The sequence below is a fragment of the Oncorhynchus mykiss genome, unplaced genomic scaffold (genome assembly GCF_013265735.2).
Source record: "Oncorhynchus mykiss isolate Arlee unplaced genomic scaffold, USDA_OmykA_1.1 un_scaffold_695, whole genome shotgun sequence".
In the NCBI taxonomy this organism is placed as follows: Eukaryota; Metazoa; Chordata; class Actinopteri; order Salmoniformes; family Salmonidae; genus Oncorhynchus; species Oncorhynchus mykiss.
In genome coordinates, this window is record NW_023494142.1 from 15,390 (window position 1) to 27,411 (window position 12,022).

Sequence of the window (12,022 nt, forward strand, 5' to 3'; positions counted from 1 at the left end):
GGTCTCGATAATGAATAAACTGAAGAAACAGTGGAGCTTTACACAGTCGGTAGATTTTTTCTCATTCAAAAAGTGCCCTTTTTCCGTGACATTGGAATATCTCAATTGCATCCTCCTCACGTCATCTCTAATTCTCTAAACCCATTGGTGAGAAAACCTGAGTGCCCTCCCCTCTGACCTTCTCCACCAATGTGAACAATAAAAAGGTACTGCTGAGATTTGAACTCAGGATCTCCTGTTTACTAGACAGGCACTTTAACCAACTAAGCCACAGCACCCATAAAAGTCATATATGTTGCAGATGTGAACACCCACACCTATTTGAATCAAACCAGTCTCATTAATTTAACCCACATCTCTGTCTAGCAAAATCACATCACAAAAGAGATGTCTTTTACTAATATTGGAAACGATACAGACACCTTCAATTGTCTAGCAACAGGGTTTCTTAAGCTACGTTTTGGGACGCAAAGTGGGCCTGAGCATGTGAGAGGCAGTGTTGCCAAATCCTCAGGAAGGAAAGTAGCTATTGCTGGTCCTAAAAGTAGCTAGAAGTCGCTAAATGACGTCATCACATAATTTTCATAATTGGCCAAGTGGATGTAATTGTGATTGACGCTGTAGGAGAGAGGAATAACGTCTCGGGAGAGACAAAAGTGAGTAAAAAACACCCTAAGTATGTTTAGAACTACAATTGAACTTTCTTCTGTCGATTCTTGTCTTTTTTCTGAATACTCACTAAATATAGCGACAAAGTCGCTAAGTTGGCAACACTGGTGAGAGGTGGGTAGCGAGATATCAGTAATCAATGGTAATCACATACTATTTTCTTCGTAACTATGATCATTCGAGGACAGTACATTTTTCATTTGGGTCTCGAGATGAATAAACTCAAGAACCTCTGACATGAATTCTTAAACTATGATTTGGGACCCAAAGCGGTTATTAACATGTCATAGGTGGGTCGCGAGATATGAGTGAACATTCAGAATCATATACTATTTCTTCATAATGTTGGTCGTTCGAGGACACTGCATTTCTCATTTGGCTCTGGAGCTTAAAATGGTAAAAACGTCTGAAACAGCAGATGAATCATTTCGTGTAAGTAATTAACCTACAATATGGTGGGGAACTTTGTCAAACGGCAGAGTTGCTGAGTTTTCTTAGCTTGCATAGTAAGTCATTAACTCATTCAAAAAACAACCCTTCTAAAATTACATTGCAGTGCCGTGACCCGGATTCGAACCGGGGTTGCTGCGACCACAACGCAGAGTACTAACCACTATACGATCACGGCCGGCTACAAGAGCTGGCTTTGTAAAGCCTACATAGGCTGTGAAAGTGATGTGCACAAGCTGGCTAAACTCTTTTCATTTTGGTCTCGATAATGAATAAACTGAAGAAACAGTGGAGCTTTACACAGTCGGTAGGTTTTTTCTCATTCAAAAGTGCCCTTTTTCCGTGACATTGGAATATCTCAATTGCATCCTCCTCACGTCATCTCTAATTCTCTAAACCCATTGGTGAGAAAACCTGAGTGCCCTCCCCTCTGACCTTCTCCACCAATGTGAACAATAAAAAGGTACTGCTGAGATTTTGAACTCAGGATCTCCTGTTTACTAGACAGGCACTTTAACCAACTAAGCCACAGCACCCATAAAAGTCATATATGTTGCAGATGTGAACACCCACACCTATTTGAATCAAACCAGTCTCATTAATTTAACCCACATCTCTGTCTAGCAAAATCACATCACAAAAGAGATGTCTTTTACTAATATTGGAAACGATACAGACACCTTCAATTGTCTAGCAACAGGGTTTCTTAAGCTACGTTTTGGGACGCAAAGTGGGCCTGAGCATGTGAGAGGCAGTGTTGCCAAATCCTCAGGAAGGAAAGTAGCTATTGCTGGTCCTAAAAGTAGCTAGAAGTCGCTAAATGACGTCATCACATAATTTTCATAATTGGCCAAGTGGATGTAATTGTGATTGACGCTGTAGGAGAGAGGAATAACGCTCGGGAGAGACAAAAAGTGAGTAAAAAACACCCTAAGTATGTTTAGAACTACAATTGAACTTTCTTCTGTCGATTCTTGTCTTTTTTTCTGAATACTCACTAAATATAGCGACAAAGTCGCTAAGTTGGCAACACTGGTGAGAGGTGGGTAGCGAGATATCAGTAATCAATGGTAATCACATACTATTTCTTCGTAACTATGATCATTCGAGGACAGTACATTTTTCATTTGGGTCTCGAGATGAATAAACTCAAGAACCTCTGACATGAATTCTTAAACTATGATTTGGGACCCAAAGCGGTTATTAACATGTCATAGGTGGGTCGCGAGATATGAGTGAACATTCAGAATCATATACTATTTCTTCATAATGTTGGTCGTTCGAGGACACTGCATTTCTCATTTGGCTCTGGAGCTTAAAAATGGTAAAAACGTCTGAAACAGCAGATGAATCATTTCGTGTAAGTAATTAACCTACAATATGGTGGGGAACTTTGTCAAACGGCAGAGTTGCTGAGTTTCTTAGCTTGCATAGCAAGTCTTAACTCATTCAAAAAACAACCCTTCTAAAATTACATTGCAGTGCCGTGACCCGGATTCGAACCGGGGTTGCTGCGACCACAACGCAGAGTACTAACCACTATACGATCACGGCCGGCTACAAGAGCTGGCTTTGTAAAGCCTACATAGGCTGTGAAAGTGATGTGCACAAGCTGGCTAAACTCTTTTCATTTTGGTCTCGATAATGAATAAACTGAAGAAACAGTGGAGCTTTACACAGTCGGTAGGTTTTTTCTCATTCAAAAAGTGCCCTTTTTCCGTGACATTGGAATATCTCAATTGCATCCTCCTCACGTCATCTCTAATTCTCTAAACCCATTGGTGAGAAAACCTGAGTGCCCTCCCCTCTGACCTTCTCCACCAATGTGAACAATAAAAAGGTACTGCTGAGATTTGAACTCAGGATCTCCTGTTTACTAGACAGGCACTTTAACCAACTAAGCCACAGCACCCATAAAGTCATATATGTTGCAGATGTGAACACCCACACCTATTTGAATCAAACCAGTCTCATTAATTTAACCCACATCTCTGTCTAGCAAAATCACATCACAAAAGAGATGTCTTTTACTAATATTGGAAACGATACAGACACCTTCAATTGTCTAGCAACAGGGTTTCTTAAGCTACGTTTTGGGACGCAAAGTGGGCCTGAGCATGTGAGAGGCAGTGTTGCCAAATCCTCAGGAAGGAAAGTAGCTATTGCTGGTCCTAAAAGTAGCTAGAAGTCGCTAAATGACGTCATCACATAATTTTCATAATTGGCCAAGTGGATGTAATTGTGATTGACGCTGTAGGAGAGAGGAATAACGTCTCGGGAGAGACAAAAAGTGAGTAAAAAACACCCTAAGTATGTTTAGAACTACAATTGAACTTTCTTCTGTCGATTCTTGTCTTTTTTCTGAATACTCACTAAATATAGCGACAAAGTCGCTAAGTTGGCAACACTGGTGAGAGGTGGGTAGCGAGATATCAGTAATCAATGGTAATCACATACTATTTCTTCGTAACTATGATCATTCGAGGACAGTACATTTTTCATTTGGGTCTCGAGATGAATAAACTCAAGAACCTCTGACATGAATTCTTAAACTATGATTTGGGACCCAAAGCGGTTATTAACATGTCATAGGTGGGTCGCGAGATATGAGTGAACATTCAGAATCATATACTATTTCTTCATAATGTTGGTCGTTCGAGGACACTGCATTTCTCATTTGGCTCTGAGCTTAAAAATGGTAAAAACGTCTGAAACAGCAGATGAATCATTTCGTGTAAGTAATTAACCTACAATATGGTGGGGAACTTTGTCAAACGGCAGAGTTGCTGAGTTTCTTAGCTTGCATAGTAAGTCTTAACTCATTCAAAAAACAACCCTTCTAAAATTACATTGCAGTGCCGTGACCCGGATTCGAACCGGGGTTGCTGCGACCACAACGCAGAGTACTAACCACTATACGATCACGGCCGGCTACAAGAGCTGGCTTTGTAAAGCCTACATAGGCTGTGAAAGTGATGTGCACAAGCTGGCTAAACTCTTTTCATTTTGGTCTCGATAATGAATAAACTGAAGAAACAGTGGAGCTTTACACAGTCGGTAGGTTTTTTCTCATTCAAAAAGTGCCCTTTTTCCGTGACATTGGAATATCTCAATTGCATCCTCCTCACGTCATCTCTAATTCTCTAAACCCATTGGTGAGAAAACCTGAGTGCCCTCCCCTCTGACCTTCTCCACCAATGTGAACAATAAAAAGGTACTGCTGAGATTTGAACTCAGGATCTCCTGTTTACTAGACAGGCACTTTAACCAACTAAGCCACAGCACCCATAAAAGTCATATATGTTGCAGATGTGAACACCCACACCTATTTGAATCAAACCAGTCTCATTAATTTAACCCACATCTCTGTCTAGCAAAATCACATCACAAAAGAGATGTCTTTTACTAATATTGGAAACGATACAGACACCTTCAATTGTCTAGCAACAGGGTTTCTTAAGCTACGTTTTGGGACGCAAAGTGGGCCTGAGCATGTGAGAGGCAGTGTTGCCAAATCCTCAGGAAGGAAAGTAGCTATTGCTGGTCCTAAAAGTAGCTAGAAGTCGCTAAATGACGTCATCACATAATTTTCATAATTGGCCAAGTGGATGTAATTGTGATTGACGCTGTAGGAGAGAGGAATAACGTCTCGGGAGAGACAAAAAGTGAGTAAAAAACACCCTAAGTATGTTTAGAACTACAATTGAACTTTCTTCTGTCGATTCTTGTCTTTTTTCTGAATACTCACTAAATATAGCGACAAAGTCGCTAAGTTGGCAACACTGGTGAGAGGTGGGTAGCGAGATATCAGTAATCAATGGTAATCACATACTATTTCTTCGTAACTATGATCATTCGAGGACAGTACATTTTTCATTTGGGTCTCGAGATGAATAAACTCAAGAACCTCTGACATGAATTCTTAAACTATGATTTGGGACCCAAAGCGGTTATTAACATGTCATAGGTGGGTCGCGAGATATGAGTGAACATTCAGAATCATATACTATTTCTTCATAATGTTGGTCGTTCGAGGACACTGCATTTCTCATTTGGCTCTCGAGCTTAAAAATGGTAAAAACGTCTGAAACAGCAGATGAATCATTTCGTGTAAGTAATTAACCTACAATATGGTGGGGAACTTTGTCAAACGGCAGAGTTGCTGAGTTTCTTAGCTTGCATAGCAAGTCTTAACTCATTCAAAAAACAACCCTTCTAAAATTACATTGCAGTGCCGTGACCCGGATTCGAACCGGGGTTGCTGCGACCACAACGCAGAGTACTAACCACTATACGATCACGGCCGGCTACAAGAGCTGGCTTTGTAAAGCCTACATAGGCTGTGAAAGTGATGTGCACAAGCTGGCTAAACTCTTTTCATTTTGGTCTCGATAATGAATAAACTGAAGAAACAGTGGAGCTTTACACAGTCGGTAGAGTTTTTCTCATTCAAAAAGTGCCCTTTTTCCGTGACATTGGAATATCTCAATTGCATCCTCCTCACGTCATCTCTAATTCTCTAAACCCATTGGTGAGAAAACCTGAGGTGCCCTCCCCTCTGACCTTCTCCACCAATGTGAACAATAAAAAGGTACTGCTGAGATTTGAACTCAGGATCTCCTGTTTACTAGACAGGCACTTTAACCAACTAAGCCACAGCACCCATAAAAGTCATATATGTTGCAGATGTGAACACCCACACCTATTTGAATCAAACCAGTCTCATTAATTTAACCCACATCTCTGTCTAGCAAAATCACATCACAAAAGAGATGTCTTTTACTAATATTGGAAACGATACAGACACCTTCAATTGTCTAGCAACAGGGTTTCTTAAGCTACGTTTTGGGACGCAAAGTGGGCCTGAGCATGTGAGAGGCAGTGTTGCCAAATCCTCAGGAAGGAAAGTAGCTATTGCTGGTCCTAAAAGTAGCTAGAAGTCGCTAAATGACGTCATCACATAATTTTCATAATTGGCCAAGTGGATGTAATTGTGATTGACGCTGTAGGAGAGAGGAATAACGTCTCGGGAGAGACAAAAAGTGAGTAAAAAACACCCTAAGTATGTTTAGAACTACAATTGAACTTTCTTCTGTCGATTCTTGTCTTTTTTCTGAATACTCACTAAATATAGCGACAAAGTCGCTAAGTTGGCAACACTGGTGAGAGGTGGGTAGCGAGATATCAGTAATCAATGGTAATCACATACTATTTCTTCGTAACTATGATCATTCGAGGACAGTACATTTTTCATTTGGGTCTCGAGATGAATAAACTCAAGAACCTCTGACATGAATTCTTAAACTATGATTTGGGACCCAAAGCGGTTATTAACATGTCATAGGTGGGTCGCGAGATATGAGTGAACATTCAGAATCATACTACTATTTCTTCATAATGTTGGTCGTTCGAGGACACTGCATTTCTCATTTGGCTCTGGAGCTTAAAAATGGTAAAAACGTCTGAAACAGCAGATGAATCATTTCGTGTAAGTAATTAACCTACAATATGGTGGGGAACTTTGTCAAACGGCAGAGTTGCTGAGTTTCTTAGCTTGCATAGTAAGTCTTAACTCATTCAAAAACAACCCTTCTAAAATTACATTGCAGTGCCGTGACCCGGATTCGAACCGGGGTTGCTGCGACCACAACGCAGAGTACTAACCACTATACGATCACGGCCGGCTACAAGAGCTGGCTTTGTAAAGCCTACATAGGCTGTGAAAGTGATGTGCACAAGCTGGCTAAACTCTTTTCATTTTGGTCTCGATAATGAATAAACTGAAGAAACCAGTGGAGCTTTACACAGTCGGTAGGATTTTTTCTCATTCAAAAAGTGCCCTTTTTCCGTGACATTGGAATATCTCAATTGCATCCTCCTCACGTCATCTCTAATTCTCTAAACCCATTGGTGAGAAAACCTGAGTGCCCTCCCCTCTGACCTTCTCCACCAATGTGAACAATAAAAAGGTACTGCTGAGATTTGAACTCAGGATCTCCTGTTTACTAGACAGGCACTTTAACCAACTAAGCCACAGCACCCATAAAAGTCATATATGTTGCAGATGTGAACACCCACACCTATTTGAATCAAACCAGTCTCATTAATTTAACCCACATCTCTGTCTAGCAAAATCACATCACAAAAGAGATGTCTTTTACTAATATTGGAAACGATACAGACACCTTCAATTGTCTAGCAACAGGGTTTCTTAAGCTACGTTTTGGGACGCAAAGTGGGCCTGAGCATGTGAGAGGCAGTGTTGCCAAATCCTCAGGAAGGAAAGTAGCTATTGCTGGTCCTAAAAGTAGCTAGAAGTCGCTAAATGACGTCATCACATAATTTTCATAATTGGCCAAGTGGATGTAATTGTGATTGACGCTGTAGGAGAGAGGAATAACGTCTCGGGAGAGACAAAAAGTGAGTAAAAAACACCCTAAGTATGTTTAGAACTACAATTGAACTTTCTTCTGTCGATTCTTGTCTTTTTTCTGAATACTCACTAAATATAGCGACAAAGTCGCTAAGTTGGCAACACTGGTGAGAGGTGGGTAGCGAGATATCAGTAATCAATGGTAATCACATACTATTTCTTCGTAACTATGATCATTCGAGGACAGTACATTTTTCATTTGGGTCTCGAGATGAATAAACTCAAGAACCTCTGACATGAATTCTTAAACTATGATTTGGGACCCAAAGCGGTTATTAACATGTCATAGGTGGGTCGCGAGATATGAGTGAACATTCAGAATCATATACTATTTCTTCATAATGTTGGTCGTTCGAGGACACTGCATTTCTCATTTGGCTCTCGAGCTTAAAAATGGTAAAAACGTCTGAAACAGCAGATGAATCATTTCGTGTAAGTAATTAACCTACAATATGGTGGGGAACTTTGTCAAACGGCAGAGTTGCTGAGTTTCTTAGCTTGCATAGTAAGTCTTAACTCATTCAAAAAACAACCCTTCTAAAATTACATTGCAGTGCCGTGACCCGGATTCGAACCGGGGTTGCTGCGACCACAACGCAGAGTACTAACCACTATACGATCACGGCCGGCTACAAGAGCTGGCTTTGTAAAGCCTACATAGGCTGTGAAAGTGATGTGCACAAGCTGGCTAAACTCTTTTCATTTTGGTCTCGATAATGAATAAACTGAAGAAACAGTGGAGCTTTACACAGTCGGTAGGTTTTTTCTCATTCAAAAAGTGCCCTTTTTCCGTGACATTGGAATATCTCAATTGCATCCTCCTCACGTCATCTCTAATTCTCTAAACCCATTGGTGAGAAAACCTGAGTGCCCTCCCCTCTGACCTTCTCCACCAATGTGAACAATAAAAAGGTACTGCTGAGATTTGAACTCAGGATCTCCTGTTTACTAGACAGGCACTTTAACCAACTAAGCCACAGCACCCATAAAAGTCATATATGTTGCAGATGTGAACACCCACACCTATTTGAATCAAACCAGTCTCATTAATTTAACCCACATCTCTGTCTAGCAAAATCACATCACAAAAGAGATGTCTTTTACTAATATTGGAAACGATACAGACACCTTCAATTGTCTAGCAACAGGGTTTCTTAAGCTACGTTTTGGGACGCAAAGTGGGCCTGAGCATGTGAGAGGCAGTGTTGCCAAATCCTCAGGAAGGAAAGTAGCTATTGCTGGTCCTAAAAGTAGCTAGAAGTCGCTAAATGACGTCATCACATAATTTTCATAATTGGCCAAGTGGATGTAATTGTGATTGACGCTGTAGGAGAGAGGAATAACGTCCTCGGGAGAGACAAAAAGTGAGTAAAAAAACACCCTAAGTATGTTTAGAACTACAATTGAACTTTCTTCTGTCGATTCTTGTCTTTTTTCTGAATACTCACTAAATATAGCGACAAAGTCGCTAAGTTGGCAACACTGGTGAGAGGTGGGTAGCGAGATATCAGTAATCAATGGTAATCACATACTATTTCTTCGTAACTATGATCATTCGAGGACAGTACATTTTTCATTTGGGTCTCGAGATGAATAAACTCAAGAACCTCTGACATGAATTCTTAAACTATGATTTGGGACCCAAAGCGGTTATTAACATGTCATAGGTGGGTCGCGAGATATGAGTGAACATTCAGAATCATATACTATTTCTTCATAATGTTGGTCGTTCGAGGACACTGCATTTCTCATTTGGCTCTGGAGCTTAAAAATGGTAAAAACGTCTGAAACAGCAGATGAATCATTTCGTGTAAGTAATTAACCTACAATATGGTGGGGAACTTTGTCAAACGGCAGAGTTGCTGAGTTTCTTAGCTTGCATAGTAAGTCTTAACTCATTCAAAAAACAACCCTTCTAAAATTACATTGCAGTGCCGTGACCCGGATTCGAACCGGGGTTGCTGCGACCACAACGCAGAGTACTAACCACTATACGATCACGGCCGGCTACAAGAGCTGGCTTTGTAAAGCCTACATAGGCTGTGAAAGTGATGTGCACAAGCTGGCTAAACTCTTTTCATTTTGGTCTCGATAATGAATAAACTGAAGAAACAGTGGAGCTTTACACAGTCGGTAGGTTTTTTCTCATTCAAAAAGTGCCCTTTTTCCGTGACATTGGAATATCTCAATTGCATCCTCCTCACGTCATCTCTAATTCTCTAAACCCATTGGTGAGAAAACCTGAGTGCCCTCCCCTCTGACCTTCTCCACCAATGTGAACAATAAAAAGGTACTGCTGAGATTTGAACTCAGGATCTCCTGTTTACTAGACAGGCACTTTAACCAACTAAGCCACAGCACCCATAAAAGTCATATATGTTGCAGATGTGAACACCCACACCTATTTGAATCAAACCAGTCTCATTAATTTAACCCACATCTCTGTCTAGCAAAATCACATCACAAAAGAGATGTCTTTTACTAATATTGGAAACGATACAGACACCTTCAATTGTCTAGCAACAGGGTTTCTTAAGCTACGTTTTGGGACGCAAAGTGGGCCTGAGCATGTGAGAGGCAGTGTTGCCAAATCCTCAGGAAGGAAAGTAGCTATTGCTGGTCCTAAAAGTAGCTAGAAGTCGCTAAATGACGTCATCACATAATTTTCATAATTGGCCAAGTGGATGTAATTGTGATTGACGCTGTAGGAGAGAGGAATAACGTCTCGGGAGAGACAAAAAGTGAGTAAAAAACACCCTAAGTATGTTTAGAACTACAATTGAACTTTCTTCTGTCGATTCTTGTCTTTTTTCTGAATACTCACTAAATATAGCGACAAAGTCGCTAAGTTGGCAACACTGGTGAGAGGTGGGTAGCGAGATATCAGTAATCAATGGTAATCACATACTATTTCTTCGTAACTATGATCATTCGAGGACAGTACATTTTTCATTTGGGTCTCGAGATGAATAAACTCAAGAACCTCTGACATGAATTCTTAAACTATGATTTGGGACCCAAAGCGGTTATTAACATGTCATAGGTGGGTCGCGAGATATGAGTGAACATTCAGAATCATACACTATTTCTTCATAATGTTGGTCGTTCGAGGACACTGCATTTCTCATTTGGCTCTGGAGCTTAAAAATGGTAAAAACGTCTGAAACAGCAGATGAATCATTTCGTGTAAGTAATTAACCTACAATATGGTGGGGAACTTTGTCAAACGGCAGAGTTGCTGAGTTTCTTAGCTTGCATAGTAAGTCTTAACTCATTCAAAAAACAACCCTTCTAAAATTACATTGCAGTGCCGTGACCCGGATTCGAACCGGGGTTGCTGCGACCACAACGCAGAGTACTAACCACTATACGATCACGGCCGGCTACAAGAGCTGGCTTTGTAAAGCCTACATAGGCTGTGAAAGTGATGTGCACAAGCTGGCTAAACTCTTTTTCATTTTGGTCTCGATAATGAATAAACTGAAGAAACAGTGGAGCTTTACACAGTCGGTAGGTTTTTTCTCATTCAAAAAGTGCCCTTTTTCCGTGACATTGGAATATCTCAATTGCATCCTCCTCACGTCATCTCTAATTCTCTAAACCCATTGGTGAGAAAACCTGAGTGCCCTCCCCTCTGACCTTCTCCACCAATGTGAACAATAAAAAGGTACTGCTGAGATTTGAACTCAGGATCTCCTGTTTACTAGACAGGCACTTTAACCAACTAAGCCACAGCACCCATAAAAGTCATATATGTTGCAGATGTGAACACCCACACCTATTTGAATCAAACCAGTCTCATTAATTTAACCCACATCTCTGTCTAGCAAAATCACATCACAAAAGAGATGTCTTTTACTAATATTGGAAACGATACAGACACCTTCAATTGTCTAGCAACAGGGTTTCTTAAGCTACGTTTTGGGACGCAAAGTGGGCCTGAGCATGTGAGAGGCAGTGTTGCCAAATCCTCAGGAAGGAAAGTAGCTATTGCTGGTCCTAAAAGTAGCTAGAAGTCGCTAAATGACGTCATCACATAATTTTCATAATTGGCCAAGTGGATGTAATTGTGATTGACGCTGTAGGAGAGAGGAATAACGTCTCGGGAGAGACAAAAAGTGAGTAAAAAACACCCTAAGTATGTTTAGAACTACAATTGAACTTTCTTCTGTCGATTCTTGTCTTTTTTCTGAATACTCACTAAATATAGCGACAAAGTCGCTAAGTTGGCAACACTGGTGAGAGGTGGGTAGCGAGATATCAGTAATCAATGGTAATCACATACTATTTCTTCGTAACTATGATCATTCGAGGACAGTACATTTTTCATTTGGGTCTCGAGATGAATAAACTCAAGAACCTCTGACATGAATTCTTAAACTATGATTTGGGACCCAAAGCGGTTATTAACATGTCATAGGTGGGTCGCGAGATATGAGTGAACATTCAGAATCATATACTATTTCTTCA

The 12,022-nt window shown here is 40.6% G+C and overlaps 16 non-coding genes across 16 annotated transcripts; all 16 read right to left on the reverse strand.

Moving 5' to 3' along the window:
- Positions 1 to 204: 204 nt before the first annotated feature.
- trnat-agu lies at positions 205 to 278 on the reverse strand. Its single transcript has one exon. It is a non-coding gene; the product is annotated as a tRNA-Thr (tRNA).
- A 947-nt stretch (positions 279 to 1,225) lies between these two features.
- trnah-gug lies at positions 1,226 to 1,297 on the reverse strand. Its single transcript has one exon. It is a non-coding gene; the product is annotated as a tRNA-His (tRNA).
- Positions 1,298 to 2,601: 1,304 nt separating this feature from the next.
- On the reverse strand, positions 2,602 to 2,673 carry trnah-gug. The gene has a single exon. It is a non-coding gene; the product is annotated as a tRNA-His (tRNA).
- Positions 2,674 to 2,957: 284 nt separating this feature from the next.
- trnat-agu lies at positions 2,958 to 3,031 on the reverse strand. Its single transcript has one exon. It is a non-coding gene; the product is annotated as a tRNA-Thr (tRNA).
- A 944-nt stretch (positions 3,032 to 3,975) lies between these two features.
- Positions 3,976 to 4,047, reverse strand: trnah-gug. Its single transcript has one exon. It is a non-coding gene; the product is annotated as a tRNA-His (tRNA).
- A 284-nt stretch (positions 4,048 to 4,331) lies between these two features.
- trnat-agu lies at positions 4,332 to 4,405 on the reverse strand. The gene has a single exon. It is a non-coding gene; the product is annotated as a tRNA-Thr (tRNA).
- Positions 4,406 to 5,351: 946 nt separating this feature from the next.
- On the reverse strand, positions 5,352 to 5,423 carry trnah-gug. Its single transcript has one exon. It is a non-coding gene; the product is annotated as a tRNA-His (tRNA).
- Positions 5,424 to 5,708: 285 nt separating this feature from the next.
- Positions 5,709 to 5,782, reverse strand: trnat-agu. Its single transcript has one exon. It is a non-coding gene; the product is annotated as a tRNA-Thr (tRNA).
- A 946-nt stretch (positions 5,783 to 6,728) lies between these two features.
- trnah-gug lies at positions 6,729 to 6,800 on the reverse strand. Its single transcript has one exon. It is a non-coding gene; the product is annotated as a tRNA-His (tRNA).
- Positions 6,801 to 7,086: 286 nt separating this feature from the next.
- On the reverse strand, positions 7,087 to 7,160 carry trnat-agu. Its single transcript has one exon. It is a non-coding gene; the product is annotated as a tRNA-Thr (tRNA).
- Positions 7,161 to 8,106: 946 nt separating this feature from the next.
- On the reverse strand, positions 8,107 to 8,178 carry trnah-gug. Its single transcript has one exon. It is a non-coding gene; the product is annotated as a tRNA-His (tRNA).
- Positions 8,179 to 8,462: 284 nt separating this feature from the next.
- Positions 8,463 to 8,536, reverse strand: trnat-agu. Its single transcript has one exon. It is a non-coding gene; the product is annotated as a tRNA-Thr (tRNA).
- Positions 8,537 to 9,484: 948 nt separating this feature from the next.
- On the reverse strand, positions 9,485 to 9,556 carry trnah-gug. Its single transcript has one exon. It is a non-coding gene; the product is annotated as a tRNA-His (tRNA).
- A 284-nt stretch (positions 9,557 to 9,840) lies between these two features.
- Positions 9,841 to 9,914, reverse strand: trnat-agu. The gene has a single exon. It is a non-coding gene; the product is annotated as a tRNA-Thr (tRNA).
- A 946-nt stretch (positions 9,915 to 10,860) lies between these two features.
- trnah-gug lies at positions 10,861 to 10,932 on the reverse strand. Its single transcript has one exon. It is a non-coding gene; the product is annotated as a tRNA-His (tRNA).
- A 285-nt stretch (positions 10,933 to 11,217) lies between these two features.
- trnat-agu lies at positions 11,218 to 11,291 on the reverse strand. The gene has a single exon. It is a non-coding gene; the product is annotated as a tRNA-Thr (tRNA).
- Positions 11,292 to 12,022: the final 731 nt, after the last annotated feature.